General features: G+C 42.3%; 1 long non-coding RNA gene across 1 annotated transcript in view; it reads right to left on the reverse strand.

Moving 5' to 3' along the window:
• The window catches only part of LOC125771849 (uncharacterized), an 86842-nt gene that overhangs the window by 34094 nt on the left and 33266 nt on the right, over positions 1 to 19482 (reverse strand). The window contains exon 2 of the long non-coding RNA XR_007419411.1: positions 2179 to 2229. This is a non-coding gene — a long non-coding RNA (uncharacterized LOC125771849). The remainder of the gene's footprint in view (positions 1 to 2178; positions 2230 to 19482) is intronic.

Genomic DNA, 19482 nt, shown 5'->3' on the forward strand with positions numbered 1-19482 from the left:
GCGGCTCTACCATAAATCGACTCCCGCTGTTTAATGCTGAAGTCTGTCCATCCTGGTAGCAGACCGTCCCATCCCCATTGGTAGGATCGTTGTACTGAACATCGTGCGCAAAACATTTCCGTCCCCGTCCCCCCGGGTAAGGGTACACATACATGGCGATTTTTTCGCTTCTGTCACATAAAAGATACGATTACTTGCTCACCGGTCGGTCACTTTCGGTGCACATTGTCGGGTCTCAGAGAGAGAGTCACAGTTACAGCCAGCGGTACAAAACCCAGTAGGAATGACTGTAATCAATCTGTCATTTCGCGAATTACCTTCATAAGTTTTCGTACCCCGGGCATATTGCTTCCTTCGGATTTCCCACCCCCCGGCGGCGACCCAGTACCCGTGAGACGTTACACAAGGGGATGAAAAAAGTGTCACTGTGTGTATGCCCTCGAAAGCGGGGGGTGGTTTCCGACCGAACACCTGCTGCCAATGTGTGTTTTGTCGTAGCACGGTGCAAACGACGGGATCGGATCGGATCGGATCCCGAGACCCGAGACCAGAGAGCTACGCGCAAGAGCAAACTGGAGTGGTTTTGTTTCACAAACGGTGTTGGAAAGTATTTTTTAAGATCATTACACATCGGTCCACAACGTCTCGAGACTCGCACTCGAGAAACGGTTGGAATGTTACTGTCACATATTTTTCTGCGCTAGCCGAAGCAAAATGTCGCGATACGGACACTGAGGCCGCGCCAACGGAGACTTCTTAAACCTGCGAGCAAATAATTGTAATGTGCTGTGTTTGTGTTTACAGCTGTCGCAGAAGCTTTTTTCCGCTTTTGTTTGCTGCTGCTGCTGCTGCTTGCATGCGTCTAGGATCTGATAAGTTTTTAATGCGCTAGAGATGTTTGACAATACGGGAGAAACACAAAAAAAGAAAAGCAGAAACAAGTAATTACCTCGCGTATTACAAACATATTTTATAAATTACTCGTTTCCTTCGGTGTGTCTGTCACAATGCCCGTAGTTGGTAGTCGGAAGCATCCGCCTCAGGAATGAAGAAAAGCAACACACAAGCAAAAAAAGCATATCGACACAAAGGTGAACTAGAATAAAGAATTTTATGTTTACTACTTGTACTATTTGTTTCTTAATGTACGATCAATATTTTTTTATAATACTCCTCACTTAAAGGCTTGAAATCAGAGCTAAAGAACCATACCAATAAGCGTATGTATTCGAAATGTACTATTTTGATTACAAGAGTAGACGTCAATGTTGCTTTTTTCCGTCTTCGGCCCCCTCTTTGCCCTACCGGAGTACCGCGGTAAGTTTGCTTGTTTATGAAAACAGCGTAAACATAAATAGCAAAAACCAAACGAAAATATTGATCAATAAATAAAGTCTGCACCGCAACTGCACAGTAGGAAGCACTAGAATTTTATCGATCATTCCCTGCCATAGATGGAGCCGGTGTTGTGATACAGACAAAGCCTACCTACACCTTGAGGTTTGGGTCGTCTAGGTCTACGCTTCTTACGTGACGTACCGGATGTCCATCATCGGTTTATGTGTTTATTCGTCTGATTTTATCTTTTCCCATTCGCCCATATCGCCCATTGCGCCAATACTTTGTCGTTTTTTTTTTGTTCTAGCTCCCGAACCGAAAGGTGTAGGATGCACTAGGTCTTGGTCACTTGGCTACTTGGTCAAATACCATCATCACCCTCATCGTTACCATCAACCAATAAGGCAAACAGTGCAAAACTCTGCTACCTTCCACCCAACACCATCTGGTGGCATGCTTGGCAAACAAAATACGTCTCTAACCAACCAACGTCGCCTTCACTGGTGCTTCAATATTATCCATCCAGAAGCCAGTAAAAAGCTGTGCGATAAAATATTGCTTTCAGAAGTTTTTTTTTGTCTTCTGTGAGTCAAGAAGTTACATTCGGGGTGGAAACATAACACACACACACCACCCGCTGTTGTTATCCTGGGCCAGTAAAATACTTTCTTGCAAAACAACCGACGATAGCCGGTTGTCAATCTTGGCTTGGAATCGTTTGGAGGTGAAATCTTCATCCTATCTTGTGCGAATATGGTGTTGATAATGAGGAAAGTTTTTACCCAAAAATCCACTCTACGTTTGCAAGACACACGGACACGGTAACACATGCAGACATACCTTGTGGATGGACGGAACTCTGTTAACGTTTCACCCAATCAACACGTTTTTCTGAAAGAAAAAGAGATTAAAAAATAGTTTTTAGTTCAAAAATTTAGAGAATCTAGCGGAAAATGTGTTGCAAGCGTCCCCGTAAATAAAAACTACGCATGTTTATGTGGTTGGATCATCATTTCGTAATTTCCTTTGTTTCACTCCTAAACCGACAAAAGTTACCACAAAAAAAAACAAGCATCACATCCAACGGAAAATGCTCCAAAACGCACTGAAGCAATCAGAAACAATTACTGTTTCGGTCGAAATTTTCGAATAATCGTTCGCTACTCGCACCGAAACTCGCTTTCCATCGTGTGGCTATGTGTGCGTGCTGAAGCTTTAACCGCGAACCGTAAGGTTAACGAAGAGATTTTGGTATTTATTTTTTTCTTTTCTTTTTGTATTTGGAAGATTTTGCCCATTTCGGGCCACAACCATTTTGAATGTCAAAGCGTTCAATGAAGGGAACCCAGTGGGAAAAAAACGAAGTGCACGAGGTACGCACACCAGGGCTTGTATCGCGTCGTCGTCTTTTGCTCGCGAAAAATTCACCACCGAAACCGGCGATGCTCCTAAAAGCTGCTGAAAGCTATGTCGAGGTCGAGACCGATGCCGTAGCGTGTACCTGATGTACCGGCAAAAGGAATATGTAATTGTTTTTGACATCTACAAATTATTTTAATTGCTGAATCAACAGTGCCAAAGTTCGCCCCGCAAGCGTTTATGTAAAGTGGATATATCGAACGCATCGGATTTCAACAGCTGATCAGCGCGAGTTGTTGCAACCAGTTAATCTACGACACGGCCAAATATGTGGCGAATGCATGTGGGCAATTTGAAAACTCTTGTTAACTTATAGGTTATTTATTTGGGTGAGTGAGTTATGTTTAATACACTAGAAGAAAATACATTCTCAAGAACGAATAGTTTTGTTGGAAAAATATTAGTATCTCGTCTAATTGCTCTGTTTCGTTGGAAAACCATTCGATGCTAAAGTGCATTTTGCATGATTTATGCATCTTAAATGGGCACAGTTTTGTGTTTCTGAATACATAAAAAAGGATCCATTCAAAAGCACAATCAGCTTTGGGTTTAACCGCCGAGAAGCTTTACCTTTGACGAGATTGCAATTGTGACACAAATTAGCGTTCTTCAGGTTGAACTGGTTGGATTCAGAGGGCTTGGGTGGATAATTGGATGGTTTCATACCAAAAATTTGAATCCCGTACTGCAGGCCCTAATCCGCAATCTGCGCCCAACTCCCGCTTATAGACCCTACTCCACCGCACGAACAGCTTCAATCAAGAATGCTCAGACAGGCGTAAACCCGAAATTGCCAAAACTGTGACGCCAGCAGGAGGACGCTGCTATACCATCCGGTACATACTTCACGACCTTACAGCGAGCCAAGTAAAGGGACAATTCCATCTACCCACGTGCATCTTTATTCGATGTGACTCCTTTTTATTCGCCTTCTGCTGTGCTTTCTTCGCTGACGCGAGTGCCCCGTACCAGCTTCCAGACGTCGAGCCCTTGCCGAGCGGTCAAAGCTTTAGCGTAACGCAACATGATACGTTAAGTGACCGGATGGTACAGAAATCCTCAACATTAAACTGGAAGAATGCATGCAAGAAGCAAATACTGCTCACCCGCCAAGTCCGGTCCTATACGTTGGAGAACGGGCTGGCTCTTGCCAATGTGGCGGTATCGGTGAGCCGTGCTAGGGTATGACCGATAGCAATGAAAACCGATTGCTCACTTCTGTTTACGTCTTGTCGATTTAGATAAAAGTAGGTCACCGTGAAATTCTATACACGAGATTTCACCCGAGGGCTTTTTTCGGGGGGGGGAATATTTTTTGACGGCCCTTCCTTTGGCCGTTTTGCTGTTACTTTTACGCAACGCAACCTTACACTCGGGCAAACCGAAAGCGAACGGACATGCTTCGCTCTTTTGTGGTGGGTACAAGACGAGTGCATAAAATATTCGTCCGGACATGGCCCGCTACCGGCAGGCTATATTTTTTTTTTTTGTGGTTGAAGCTATTCACTTTCCAGCCAGTGTGGACTTCTTCACATCGCATCTTCTTTTGAGGTGCAGTTGAGATTTCTCCTTACATTCTGCGTTCGGGCTTGATCTCATGCAGCCCGGTACCTGGCGGCTTCCACTGGGAGAGAAATTTTGTTCAAGATCTCCCCTCCCAACCCAAAAACGATCCGATCGGCTTTTGTTATGTCAAGACCCAAAAGGTACATGTACCAAGCCCGGGCACGTTTCAGCGTAAACACAGGAGAAACTTCCGCCACCGCGAACACACACTTTTTCCAGTACACAAACACACGAAACGGTACTAGCGTCTGCTTGAGTAAGACGATCAACTGAGGCCACCGAGGTGAATCGGATGGGAAAACGTGTGCGAGTGTTGGCAGGCTGTACCGGAGTGGAGTACGGAAATGCGAAACACGCTTCTGACAGAGTCATTTGTCATCCCCCATCCTCCTGCGCCAGCGGGGGCGATGGTTCGATCTTCTTCTATGGTAGCGAGTCAACGCTGGCAGCTCCGGGCAAAAGCACTACGCCAACTTCTGGTCGCAAAACCCTTGCGGCAGGACGGTAGACACGGCAAACAAGACGAACCGTCACGGTATCTCGTGACTTAAATTCCTTGCCTCAATCATAACTGTCAGCCAATGAGAAATTCGAATACATTCATGTCAAACGGGGTCCGGATCGACGGTTTTGCACGCACTTTGTCCATCGATCCATCCGATCCATCCAAAAGGGTGCTATCGGCGAGTCCGAACGTATTGGGTATTACTAACGAATTAATTCCTCTTCATCATCCGCACAGTCTGACAATCTCCGTACGTCCGAAGCGCCATTTTGCAGTGTGCAGATATCATGATTCATCCGTTGCATCTGTTGACCGGCTACCGGCTATTCGGCTGCTACAAGACGTTTCGTCGAAGGCGGTCTCCTGGTAGATGGATTCATTATTTTTCTGCCTGATGTTAATGTGAGCTTATTCGCTTTCCTCTATCGCCCGTCTATCAGAGCGGGTACACGGGTTGGAAAAATTAAACTTATCGCTAATTACCGCATAAATGATGAAAGATTGCGTACATAATCGTCGATCGTTGACTTATCTGTTTCACGATAACCGTCTTACATCGTTCTTTGCCTGCGACTGAACACTTAACACCTTCAGCGAAACAAACCGTTTCATATTTGCCTTCAAAGCGGATTATCACTTCAGAAACAGAGGATTAACTAAGCAGACAAGATAGGAACAGTTTTAAGCTTGGTAAGTCGGTTCCCCGCTTGTTGAGTCAAATCTAGCTTGCTTGTCCATAATTCAACATTAAATTTCACAGAGAGAGAGAGAGCAAAAAATACATGAAAACACAATGAGCATTACAAATCAAGTAGAGAATCTTTTCGCCTGGCCACCATTTTCCATTTTAGGGGTTGGAATAAGTTAGCTAAAAGACGCTAAAAGACAAAAGCACAGCATGCAACTACCTGCATTTGAATAAAACTGTCATTTGTTTAATTAAACTTTCAACATTATGCAAATGCACCTGATGCTGATAAAGCAGCTGAGAAAATACGAAATTATTGATTGAAATGTGAGACGGTTCACACATGCAGGCATATGCTTGCGGTGGTCAATCAGTCTTTCAGAATGAGGTTCTAATTATTCGAAATGATCCAACCACAGCGAGCTGGTTCGCCTGCCGTGGCTGCCGTGTCACAGCCACGGACGGATTTTGCAGCGACGGGTTGGTCACATCCGAGGCGTAATAACACCGTAGAAGGCGTCAGACAAGAAACTGATCGCTCACATTATATTGCCAATTAACTGCGGCCGTTTTGCTGGACGGAAGCGTAGAAGAGAAACGAATCGCATCGAGTCGAGCGAGTGAGCGAGCGAATGGAGTCAACGAAAAAAAAATCAAACGAAGCCCGCATTCCCGTCAGATGTCGCAGCACCCGCAAGCGCGGCATTACTAGCCGCTTGTGATTGTATTTATGGTACTCGGGGAATATAGAATCAACGCTCGCCCGGTATGCAACGGCAACAAAACCGGCCAAAACCGTACACCCCGATTCCCAGTGTGGTTGATGCAACATTTTACGGCAGCTGCAGCTTATTTTGCGAAAAGAGAAAATAAACTTACGAAATTTACGCGAAAATCATTCACCCAGACTGTATTTCGCTGGGCCGCACTCGGTTGCCGCATTGGTACGAATTGGTTGGGTTGGCCCCTCGCGTGGATGGGGTTTCGAGTGCCTCTCCGACTTGTTTGCCATGTCAAAAGATCGATTGTAATATTTCAAATGAATCGCCTGCAATCCACACTCGCGTCGCTACATGTCTGGGATGTGATGGGGATTTAAAGAACTTATTTTATTGTTACGATCAACTTTAATTAAATTTTATATCGAATATCAAACGTTTAGAGTAATTTATGTTTGGTTTGTTTCGTTTTTTTCGGTTTACTTCTTTTCTGAAACGCTTTAACTACTCCAACTTGAGCTTCATAAAATGAAGTGTAACTGCTGTTTGCAAGAGTTGTAGACAACTTTAACATCGTTGACTGGCGTGCGAAGGAAGTTGTTCTCTATTAGCGTTGTATGAAGCACTGTACAAGACTGCAACTTTGTTGCTTAATATCTTTATCATACGCTGTTGTATACACTTAACCTTCTCACATATAAAAGTCCTTTGTCGTCGTTTTGCAGAAACTAGAGTTCCTCTTAATGAGTAGATCAAATTGCCACAAACGTACTCCTTTCAACGAGAAAAATCTTGTATAACAGACATTGGGATTCCTGGAACTCTTTTTCCTGAAGAAACTTTGGACTAATATGAAATGTGAAGAAGTTGCGCTAATCAGTGTTACCAGAGAACTCACCTGAATAAACTTGTGGCAATAATAAATAATAGTTTATGAATTAGAATTGAAAGCAATAACATTGAAGATCGTCGGAGCACATGGACGGCCCATGCACTCAAGAACTTAAGAAGGATCTCTTTGTATTCAAGAGTTTTTAAAAATTCTTGAAACTTCATAACAGAGATTCATAGTATTTTATCTGTCTACAAATTGCAATCCAATTCATGAATCTGATTTTCATTAAACACCGAAAGAGAAACTTAGTAGAGTTCTCATTTTTTTATTAAGTTTGAGAACCAAACTTAGAATGAGAATTATTTTAGTAAGGAAATTGTTTCCTTTTCCCTCAAAAACTAAATGGGAATCAATTAACCATGCATCGAATGTAATACTAAAATGGTTTTAACTTGTTGTATGATGTTTAATTATATAAGCACAAACATACTTAGCGGAAAATAGTTTGTAATTTAAATTCGTTTACTATTCTCACTCAGTTTATGTCTTGTTTTGGGCAAGATTTTAAACTCCATTAGCAATAATTGATGCACTGTTTGCAAAAGTAAATATTTATTGAAATGGTTACACGTTTACCGGTGCACACAATGGATGCGACGCGATGTGCACCTTAAACAAAATCGAGCACAAAACCGCAAAGAAGCGAATCGATACAGTACCATACAGCGTAATAATGGTACCTAATGACATAGACCAATAGTGAAACTAATGAGCAACTCATGTTTTTCATTTTTTTTATATCAAATTCTCACACGATTTACCCGGGCTGGCATAATTTTACGTCGTGCTGGGAGCACCAATTCTGTCGCCTGTTAGCCAAACCGTAGGTCACGTTTTAGGGCATGGAAATTGTGCATGCTTTGTGCAGCCAGTGTTTGGCATGCATTCTTTAATGGGTTGAGCTGTTGCATTCAATGAAATGAGAGCGAATCCTAGTTGCAAAAAAACGGAACAGGCTTATTGACTCGACGACATTGCCGCATAGCGATCGCGCTTAAAAGCGATGTAATGAGATAGAATGTCATCCACTTAAACGGCACATACCAACACATCAAAATGTTGCAGAACTATTGCACGGTATAAGTGGAAATTGATATCGCCGTAACATTGGTAAGGAATGTCCATAAAAAGTAAGTAACGAAACCCACTCAAAATCACATTTCCTTACGCGCGGCGAGGACTGTGTGTAAATGGGCATACTCTAACAAAATTTTCAACAAATAGCTGCTCCACAAACGTGGGCTTCATTGTTTGGTGGTTTGGCGAATAAAATTTATCGCATCTTTACACCACCGATCGGTTTTTGTCGAACAAATAGCAAGAAAATTAAAAGCCGAAAAACAAAACAAACACGAACGATATATACTGCAATCGGCAAACACTACCTTAATTATGTCGAAAAACACCCCGTTAAACAGGTTTGTTTTACGCAATGCGAATTTTTCTTTTATCTCATCAATTACACACATGCTTTCGTCAGATCGGTAAAAGTAAAAACTTTGTTTTCGTTAATTGTGTTAATGATGTGCCGAAATTTGATTAGCGGCACGTTTGAGCGTACGAAACAAATTCTTTCTCCCGATGTTGGGTGCCCGCTCGCATGCTCGGTGCGTTGGCATTAAGCTGAAATTTGCATGCAGCTGGTGCGTGCAACGTTCGGGCCCCGACGTCCTGAAAGATTCGTTTTAATGGATTGCAGTTAATTATGAAATAAAGAATGCTTCCACAGTTCCCGCGTTCGAGACAGCGCGGGCTTGTTTGAATATCTTGCCGGACTTTGCTACTCCCATTTAATTGCCACCATTAATCCTGAGATGCAACCAATCAGTGAGCAGCTACGATGTCAGTAGCACTGCTCAAGGTGCGAAACGTTTGCTCTCCGGCTATTGATTAAGTAGGAATTTTTGGGGTTTCATTTTTAAGAGAACCGTTTCACCTGGCCACTGTTAGACTTACTGACGAGGATCTTTGGATGGGCAAAGTCGATCAAACTTTTGTACAAATACTATTCATCCTTTCAGTTATTTGTAGTTCTCATTTCCAAGATATAGACATGTAAGATGTAATTGAAAAAATATCTATGAAGTGCGTTAAAGCCGGGTGAACTAGAATCGCAAATCGAACCGTTCCTATCGAAGACCTACTTTCCGCTCAATGGTCGTACAATTGCAAGATTTGCTAAGCTGTAATCTTCTGGTAATGTTTGCAATTATCACCTCAGCACAATATAACAAGACACACACACAACCGTCTTGAATCAACTCTAATTTTCATGTCAAATTCTACGTACTCCACTATGTAGGGCGGATTCGGCACTCGTACGTCCGCAAGAAGCCAAGTGTCTGTAATGCGAAATTGATCGTTAGATCTTGATCAAGCGAACCGGAACCGCGCTATAAACATTTTTCCTGTGTGAAAAAAGAATAATCACATCGCAGCGTACCTGCAGGTTTGCTACCGGTGCCCGAACAGTCCTAGTCCGGGCCCTCTTCCGTCCTGGCAAGAAGCTTCATTAACAATTCTTTCCACCAATTTTCAAGCAACATCTTTGTACGATCATTATCTGTGGCCATTTTCAAATAGTTTCACTCTCTTTCTACTCGCTCGCACCCCGGCCCCGGCAATTGTTTTCTTTCTTTTTCACCGCTTTTTTTTCTCCACGCCTTTCATCACCACCCATCTTAAGCTTAAGAGCCTGCATTGATGTTATAGATAATCTTTCCCATAACTAATTTAAAATTGTTGCGCTAGAAAGGAGGTTAGAAATTGGGAATGCTTCTGGTTCTTTTATCGCTGTAAAAAAACAACAAGACTAATCCTGCAGCAGCATGTGTGTTAACCTAATTACACATGCAGTGTTGAAGCCATCGATCAAACTACGGCTGACAGAACACAAAAATGGTGTAACGCACTGGTTCAGCGCGTTTTTGGGAGTATTTTTTTTTTTTGGGATTATCTTCCGTTCTTATTACATGCGTGTAAAAAGCATCGGGTGTAAGAGTTACTGACAATCCGTTAAACATGTTGGTGATTGGAAAGGTTGAAGTTTCCCATTACTTAGCTTTCACACATTGCTCTAGCGAAGCTCATTATTTAGTACAATTTAGTAAACATTTTCACACAACCATTCAATCGTTGCATGAGGTGTTTAATAATAATTTTAATTCGAACTAATTTACTTCCATTCATCTACATCTGGTGTCGAGAATTCGCTCTGTTCTGGTAGGAACTTCTATACAGAATTTTGAAAAGAAAAAAAAAGTTCGCCTTTCATTACACTTCCCTGCGTGCTGATTTTCTCAGCTGAAAGCCGAGCGTGAGGATTCGTGCGAAAACAATCCGTTCAAATGTGTTTTTCTTGTAATATGTTAAACACCTTTCAAGCTTGGAATTGCAAATCATTAAAAGGCACATAAGTTTGTTTTTTTTCTCTCCCGTTTTTTTTTTGGTTGGGCTCCTCCCGTGAATGCTCTCTAAATACCAACTGTCAGGACACGCAGAATGGAACAGATTCTATGGCAGAGACGGTTCGCAATAAACGCAATAAAAGGGAAACGCACAACACACTTCATGAATAATGTAATTAACGATTAAGACTGCTAAATAGTGGATATTTGTTGCAGCGAGTGCTTTGCAGTGCCCGGCTGCTGCTGTATGCATCTGCGGACCAGCACTTTCGTCCTATTTGGGCGTGGACTGTGGATGCGTTTGATGGTCAGCAAATGTTTTACCCCGGATGCTTCTTACGAGCGAATTTCACTCTCAGTTCGTTCGTTCGAGTTGACAGAATGAAGTGGTAGAAAATAATTTGCATTTACTTCACACGCACCTTCTGCAGTCAGTAGGTTCTGTTTTATATCCGATTGTTAATTGAGAATAGCAAAACAAAAAAAAGAATAAACGCTGCTTTAATCTAAAGCTTAAAAAATATCATCTTAAATGGATTAACTTAAACTTCAACCTTGGCTAGTTATATGTAAAGATTTAACTGCATTTAATGAAAAATAAATAGCAAGTCCTTCAAATAGTTCCTTTCACTAACAAGTCCGCTGTGGAGTGTTTTTTTTCCAGCTGCAGTTCACTTTTCAACACATCTCAATTCATAGCTTTAGCATAACTGGACATGGGTATAATGACACGGCACGCCATATGCTAGTTCTATGTCGCTTGTACCGGGTGTAAAAATTATTCTTCCAAAGCAACACGCCCCATACGTTCTATTTCGCGTTCCCACCTGATGTGAATGATCCTATCCTCAGTTTCCACTTCATAGTATATTTCACAGCGGATCAGATCTTGCCACAGCTCGCGGCATCTCGTCTCTCTCAGACACACACACACACGCTGGTTGTCTTTCACCTTGTCAGGATGTGTAATTTGGCCATTCTTGGCGGCGGTTTTGATTTAAATCCTTGTGCGTTTCGTTCTTTCAGTCGAAGCCTTCCGCACAAATAATTGAATGATAATGATACGCTGTCAGGTTGTTGATTTTACCTTCGCTAACGATTGCTTTGCCGACCGTTTCGTTGCTCTAATCATTCGTCTTCTTACCGTACCGGTTGGGTCTTTTACTGTAGAATAGTGCTCAAAAAGAGGGAAAGAAAGAGTGAGCGATAGAGAGAGCGAATGGCAGCCCGAAATAGAGGGAAAGACAAAGAGAACGCTGGACATAATTGCGGAACGCGTAAGTGGCCGGTTCAGTGCCAATTCAAACATCACGATCCGGCCGAAGGGCTGAATATGCGGTTAATTATCCTGCAGATGGGTGATTCAATGCCGATTTTTAATTCTACAATAAAAGCAGACATACACAACCACACTGGTAACAAAATACTCCTACATACGTGAAACTGGGGTGTATGTGATAAATGGCACCGGTTCCACACGATAGGACTGGGTATCAGATCCCATCAGATCCCATCTGAATATATATTATTTCTCGTAGCAAGGACTGACTATCCAGCTACCTAGAAATGAGTTTAAGGGTCGTTAAGCCAACAAGAGGGAGAGAGAGAGAGACGTGAGACCGGATTAAATTTTTTTTGAAATATTATAAAACCCAACCAAGAGATCATTCAACTAGTACCTAACAGTGGAAGAGGTAAGAGGGCGTTACTATCAGCGTTACGATTCGTTATACACTAAGCAGGCGAGAGGTAGTAAATATTACCTGTTTGTGGGATGCTCTCTCGTTATTTCGAATGAAGAGACTAACCACGGAACGGCCATGATTTCTATATTTTAGTAAGTAATCATTACTTTCACGTTAACAATCGAGGAGGGACGCTTTGTTACACCAGGGTGGAAGGCAGTCAAAAATTCGTTAGTCTAAAATAGTTGTATTATCCCCAACAGATTTCTATCTGCATTAACCGTGCCGAAAAGCTTCAAGAATTCGTTAGCACGAAACAAAACATTAACACATGGATTACGCTAGTTTTCTACAATGTCAACCTATAGGAATAGTCCCAGCAGCAACAGGCTCTAAACAGATCTTAGCGTAACATTTTGTTACATAGAATGCTTGGCAAACATTCCGTTCGCTTCGATCGCTACTTCTCATTACTTTCGGTCGAGGGAAACATTTTTGTGACGTCTGGTGTCACGTGATGTTTCTTTGATCGCCGTTCCAAACTACTTCTACTACTACTACCGCTCAGCATCAGGGCACCAGGGCACCGAATCGGTTCGTTTGTTGCATTTCTATCATGTTATCAACTTCTGATCAAAATGCCTCCGTATAATTATGCTGCTGAAGGAATCAAAGAAAACGAGCCAGAATCATATCCAACCTGAGCGGTTGGTTGACCAGAACCAGACCATACCGAGCGATGAATAACAACAGCAAGTAAATGCGCGTAAGCATTCCATTGAAATATTATTTGTTTTATGATTCCATTCCACTGATCGTTAACAGAGCCGACCGAGCGAACGATACGTGGCCTGACTGTTACATCGCTTCTTTAACTGGCATGCCCTTACCACTTGTTGTCTTTCGTGGATGTTTTCCGTAGTTGTTGTAGTTTTGTTTTTTCGTTGCTCTCCACCCGTTATCTTCTTAGTTATTTTTTTTTTGCTCCTTTCGCCGATGGGGCACACACCAAGGGCCGCGCTCAATTATTCAATTCCTTTTGCGATCACGGCAAACGCGGTCTTACTACTTTTGCCCGGTTTTGCGTGGATTCTGATCATACTGCCATTATCACAAGTTATATTTTTTACTGCTTTTATGGATGCATCGTAAAACTTGTTAACGGTTCGTATTTACATTGATCGTGTCTGCAAAAGTGGTGATACGTGCTGATACTTAAGATATATGTTTATCCGCACAAACATTTCTCAGCAAACTTTCTTACCCACATCAATCAATAAGTTTGCATAAGTTGTCATAGTTTTATGAAACTGTTTGCACATACTATACCTTTAACGGCCTCTGTTGCCTCGATAAACTACTCGCACACATAAAAAAAAACTCGCGCCATATTCGTCATCTTCATCATCTTAATCATGATTGTGTGCCAATTCCGACAGGGCTGCTCGTAATCTGTGTCAAAATTTCTGATAGGATCATGATTTGGCATGATTGGTTATGTAGTGAGATAATCAGTTTTTCCACCGAACCGAACGCATTGTCAGGAGCATAGTTCACCTTTATACCGGGTGTTATAGTTGTATGGCGTGCGATCGTAGACACCATCCAGGGAAACGGGTATCCACTGTTTCGCTCGCTAGGCTCCATTTTCAATAATCACGCTTGGTGTCTTTGAACAACGCACCGTCTGTCTACCGTTGTTGAATGCTCATCTCAAATCTCGACATGAAATGAACTTACCACGACCCACGGAGTCTTCATCGTGGTGGAGAAAATAGAAACACCCTACGCAGCGTTAGGTTAAGACGGCTCGGTGAGCTCTCCAGAAGAATTCTAAGTCATGCATGTCAATCTTCTGATCCATATCGGAGACATCGGAGATTTGGATGATTGATCACCTACCTATACGGTGGGGCTGTGTATCATATACCGATCCCAGCCTAATCGCGTTGACAGTTGAATGCTTTTGCAAACCAATACGTCTGGACTTGAAAACCAAACTACCAAACTAGAATATTCTATTGATTTCGGCGCTAAGTTGGACTACTAGAATTCCTTCAAAAGAGCTATATATTTCAGCCCACCTTCAAGGTTTTTATAAATCTTGTTTTGAAGCTCCAAAAAATTGCACACTGTAATCGATTGGAGCACCTGCATCCAATCAAACTACTTCCAATACTCTCTCCAAATATGTATCAAGCAACTGTCAAAACGCACGATGGTTGCTAATGGTGAAATTGTAGCTTCTTAATTGGCACATAAATTGGTATCGGTTGGCGATTGATCAATTTCACAGTATAATTTACAAGTATGAATCATGTTGCTTTGGTTTTACTTCACCTAGGTCTCGCGTAGTAGTCGCTTACCTATACACCATGTGCTAATCGTCCAGCTCTTTGCCAACAAGACGCTGACAAAGGTACATGTTGGGAGATATAATAAATAAATTATGTTCTACCGATACCGCCTTTCACGCCGATAAACCGGTTCGGGTCAAAACTGACGACGTGATCACCTTACGATCATTTGCCGAGACCAACAAGTTCGATCGTACTCCGCCTCCGTCATTTTTTCGTCGTCGTCGTCGTCGTTGCCGCAGTCGCACTGCGTCGAAAACAAGCTCAGGTTAATCATATTTTCGATTGGAAGTAAGCTGCCGAACGGACATCTAACTGTCTCCGATCGTCAGCCACATTCATAAGCCCGCGAACCCGTAACGAATGCGATGATCCATAACGATGGCACAGCCAAACCCTCCCGGTTAGGGTAGGACGGCTAGTTCGGAGATGTCAATGTGTTTGAGTTTAACAATTGAAAATAAAGCCATCGCTTAATACGGCTGATATCTTAATAACTATGAGAAAATCATGACATGTGGCAGCGCGTTCCGATACAATTTTATGGCACAGTAAATCATCCTACCAAAAGGGAATCAAGCTCATTCGTCACAACCAAATTAAATCAATCAAATATTTGTTTATTAATAATAGCAAAACATTCACAATCTTTTTCGTAGGTTTATTTTTTGTTGAGAAATTAAAACGTGTCTTGTACGACATTCAATACAGCAATGCAAATAAGCAGGAGCCACATCCATTTGCCAGTTAGCAAACATCTTGCGCTTCATACCGATCGGCTTTCCGGCACTTTCCACTCAGCGGTAAACATATCTGAGTGACCCTTCGGGTGGCTTTAATTTCACCTTTCCGCAAGCTTAATTTACCAGTACAAATTAAAGACACGAAGCAGCGTTACGACCATACCATACCATCTATGGATAACGTCATCGGCAACATCGACAGCAGGAGCCACCTAATGATTGTGACTTAAGAAAAGCCCGTCAAAGAATCCACTTGTATCTGTCAACAGAAACAAAATTACACCTCTTTACTTGAAAGATGAGCAAAATAAACAACAGACTTGCAACAAACCATCAGCGCTTCCTTCTTGATATTCGTGCACCGCTCAAGAGAGATGGTGTTATTTTTTTGCCGCTTATTCGTATTGCGTTTCCTACGAAACGAAGGACTTGTATAGCCCAACCATTCGTCTGGCGTCTAGCATCCGCTCTTTTTCTCCCGGGGGTTTTCAAGTATTTATCTACACTTTTATCAATTTTCACCTTTGAACAAGACTACTACACCTTCAAGCATTGTACCCCCGGTCATGGTGGCTTCGTTCTACCCTTCGGCGTCGTAATGGCGATGATATTTAGCAAATTGTCTCCCATTCGAGCAATGCTTTACCAATATAAAACTGTGTACTCCTGTGAGCAAATGTATCTATTACAAAGCACAACTCTTTCTCATGAAGAATTCACGCTGGTAGAGCTGGAGAGTTCTAGCCATAAGTTGTGCATAATAAAACTAACCGCCCGTACTACGTTTGCCATATTGACGGGATCATATTTCAAGCAGCAGCAAAAAAAAGAGAAAAGTTTAATCAGGAAATCGCTTGTGCACGTCGACAGGCCTAGACCTGTTTAAATACGAACAGCGAGCACTCATTGAGCAGCGAACGTCTGATCTGATCAGCGGTGCCGCTTCAACTTAGCCACACCATGCAAAACCTACTAAATCGTTGACCCATGTTCACACTTGATACCACGTTTGCTACTATTGCATCCGAAGGTTACCACCGTTCCGAGCCGCGTATCGGCATCTACCCTAGGCGCAAACCGCACATTACTGCAGAAGATCTCGAAAGCAAAGGCCACGAGATCTCCCCCCAAGCACTGTCACTTCACCGTGGTTTAGTCACGGTCGGATTGAAATCAAATCTTTTCGCAACTTGGAGATAACATTTTCTTTGGAATTAATTTTATTGATATTTGCGTTGCGTACTTCTCATTTACACTGTTGCTTAAGCCCAAGATATCAAATGGACTCCATATAAAGCAGACATTATGTTTGTTCCAACTTACGTTAGTCGTACTTTATGTGATGCATTTAGTAACAATGAGCATGTTCTATTGTTACCTTTTTTTAAACAATTCCAACCCACAATTCGATGTACGTTTCGGTTTAAACCTTGGACTTGACTTGAGCAACGACTTTATGCTATGTATCTCAGCTTCGCTTACTCGAGAACACCATTACCCAGACTTTCACTGGGGGGGCTCCCAAAGCGAGTTCCGATCATAACGCTGAGCGACAGACTAACGCTCCCGCTATAAAGGAGGCGAAACATTGCTTGAAGCTGTCAATTCTTGGCACGTCATCGGTACAAGCTCCTGCACAGGGTGGTTTCCCCGTGCAACCACAGCACTAGCGACCATGTGACGATAATGACAATCGATAGTCACTTCTCTAGTTAATAATCAATTATGCGAAGCTTGTTACCGAGATACATCAGCTGTCAGTTTGCGGTGCATGTTTCACGCGGTCAATCAGCGAATACCCGGGTGCTTGCCTAAGTAGTACCATAGAGCTTTCGCGCGCAACCCGCGCGGGACAAGAAATGATCCTTTCGGAAACCATCTGTCAAGAATGAACCGCAACACACATGACTGCATTGTTAGATACACCGTCGATATTGGGATAGCTCGGCTTTTACTGCGGCCTGCGCACCCACGGCAATTTTTGTCCATCGCGATCGCACACATTGCTCTCACAAACCATTGTTGTCCTGGTAGCTGTGAACAACAACAACAAAAAAAGATGAAATGGTGCAGGCATCGATGGGTGCATATGTACTATCCTACACGTTCATGGTGTATGCACCGTTAGAAGCGAGCATAGATTTCTTTTTAGCATATTGGAATTGCATTACCATAGCTAATGCGATACAGTGAGAGACTAGGACTGTTGCATGTCTGGGGGCGCATGTCGCATAAGCGAACCGAGGCCGAGACATTCGGTGCAACTTCTCGCCTTCCCAGGCATCGGACGTATCGGTTGTGGAAAATCAATAAATGAAAAATGTGTGCTACTGGGGCGCGTATTTAACGGTGTGAACACACAGATACACAAGTACACAAAAAAAGAACAAACAAATGAAGAAGCAATGAAGAAATCACCAAAATCAGTGTAGGTGTAGTAATCCCGATAATGTTAAGGCTTAAACATTTTATTCAAATATTGAAATCAATATGTTGCGGATTTGGTGCCGAACTTTAGGATGATCATTATACTTTTACTGACAAAGAAAGGAGTGAAAAACCGTTTGCAAATCAATCGATGCTTCCAATAGTTGCGCTAAGCTTCGAACGTATCATCAACATCAATCTGCTTATGGAAAGAAATTGTTTTACCGTGTAGCTTCTGTTTGTTTCGGGAGGTTGTTTTTTTCTTTCTTGTTTTGTTCGTGCGTTTCTATCTGTTTACTCCACTAACAGCACCGTCTATCACGGACGTGTGCACGTCAGCCCCCGGACTATTCGGCCATTCGACGGAAATTTACAGGACGGATTCACATATGTGAAATCGTCCCGAAAAGAAAACTGCCGCTAATTTTGCCTGTTAATGCGACATTCGGAATAGTAATTAAAAGAATTTACTATTTCATTCAAATTATTTAAATTCAAATCGCCTGTCGTGAACGGTCGTTGGTTCGTTTTTTGGACCTCGTAAACTTTAGAATGCCCGCGAAAGGGAGGGAAGAAAAGATATGCCATTTATTTTATTCGGTCTCCTACCATCATTAACAGACGGGCGGCTATTTATTACGCTCAACCCCGTACAGTTAGCTCTACAATCTCTTGATTAGACCGTTCAACAGCTTTCAGAAAACTGGTCACCATTATAAACACGCTCGCGAGCTGGAACAACAACCACAAGCCCAAAAATTAAAAAAAAAACTGTCTCACGGTGATTCTAGACGGGATGACACACAGGCTATCCTAAGAAAAAGGGATTTTTGAAGAAAAAATCCCAAAAATCAAATAAAACTTTCTATCACGAAAGTGAACATGAACGCTGTGAAAAGTTTGGCAAGAACGCTATCGTCACTTCGTCACTTCGTCAATTTTATTTCCTCAAGGTTGTAAATTATAAAAGAACGAATTATTATTACAATTCTTGCTGGTAAGCGTTTGGTGGTCCCAATCAACTGACCGCAAGAACTCCCAACTCCGCGTTCCCCGTCCGCTGTATGCACATTTATGCTCTTTGCATAACTCCATTCCATTTAATATACGCTTAATTTCCTGATCGTTCTTCGGCACTGTTTTAAGGTTAGATGATTATTTTTACTATCAATTTTTGTTTCGTTGCCTCTAGCGCACTAGGAGTGATGTAGCGCCGATAAGCGGTAATTTATAGTTACGATCACCTAATTTTATGAGGGTTTGATCCTTCACAAAACCATAACATTACTGAAACGCGAATAGGGAGAAAATGCTACAAATCTTCCCATTTATGACCTGCCAAAGAAACTAGCACGGAACAAAAAGGTAACCTGGTGTGACCGTAAACCTTCAACGACACCCAAAACAGTACACAGTGCGAAGGGCAAGTTAAAAAAAACGACCCTAGAGAAAAAAGGTCAAGGATGAGAAACAATTCTTCTACCACTTTAAAAATGGCTATCTAATGAAATTCGAAATGAAAAACCATTTTCATGTGTTTTGCCTCTAACCTTCATCCAGGTTATGTTTGTGTGTTTGTGGGTTCGGAACGTCAGGTGTCAATTGTCGGTGGAGATAAAAGATAAACAAAATTTCAAAATAATGACTCCGGCCTGTAACGTTCTCCAGATAACAAAGGGTAGAACGTTACGAAGGGAAATGTGGATTTTCTGGTTGGTAGCTTCCTGGTAGCT

Source organism: Anopheles funestus, chromosome 3RL (assembly GCF_943734845.2).
Source record: "Anopheles funestus chromosome 3RL, idAnoFuneDA-416_04, whole genome shotgun sequence".
NCBI classification, from domain to species: domain Eukaryota; kingdom Metazoa; phylum Arthropoda; class Insecta; order Diptera; family Culicidae; genus Anopheles; species Anopheles funestus.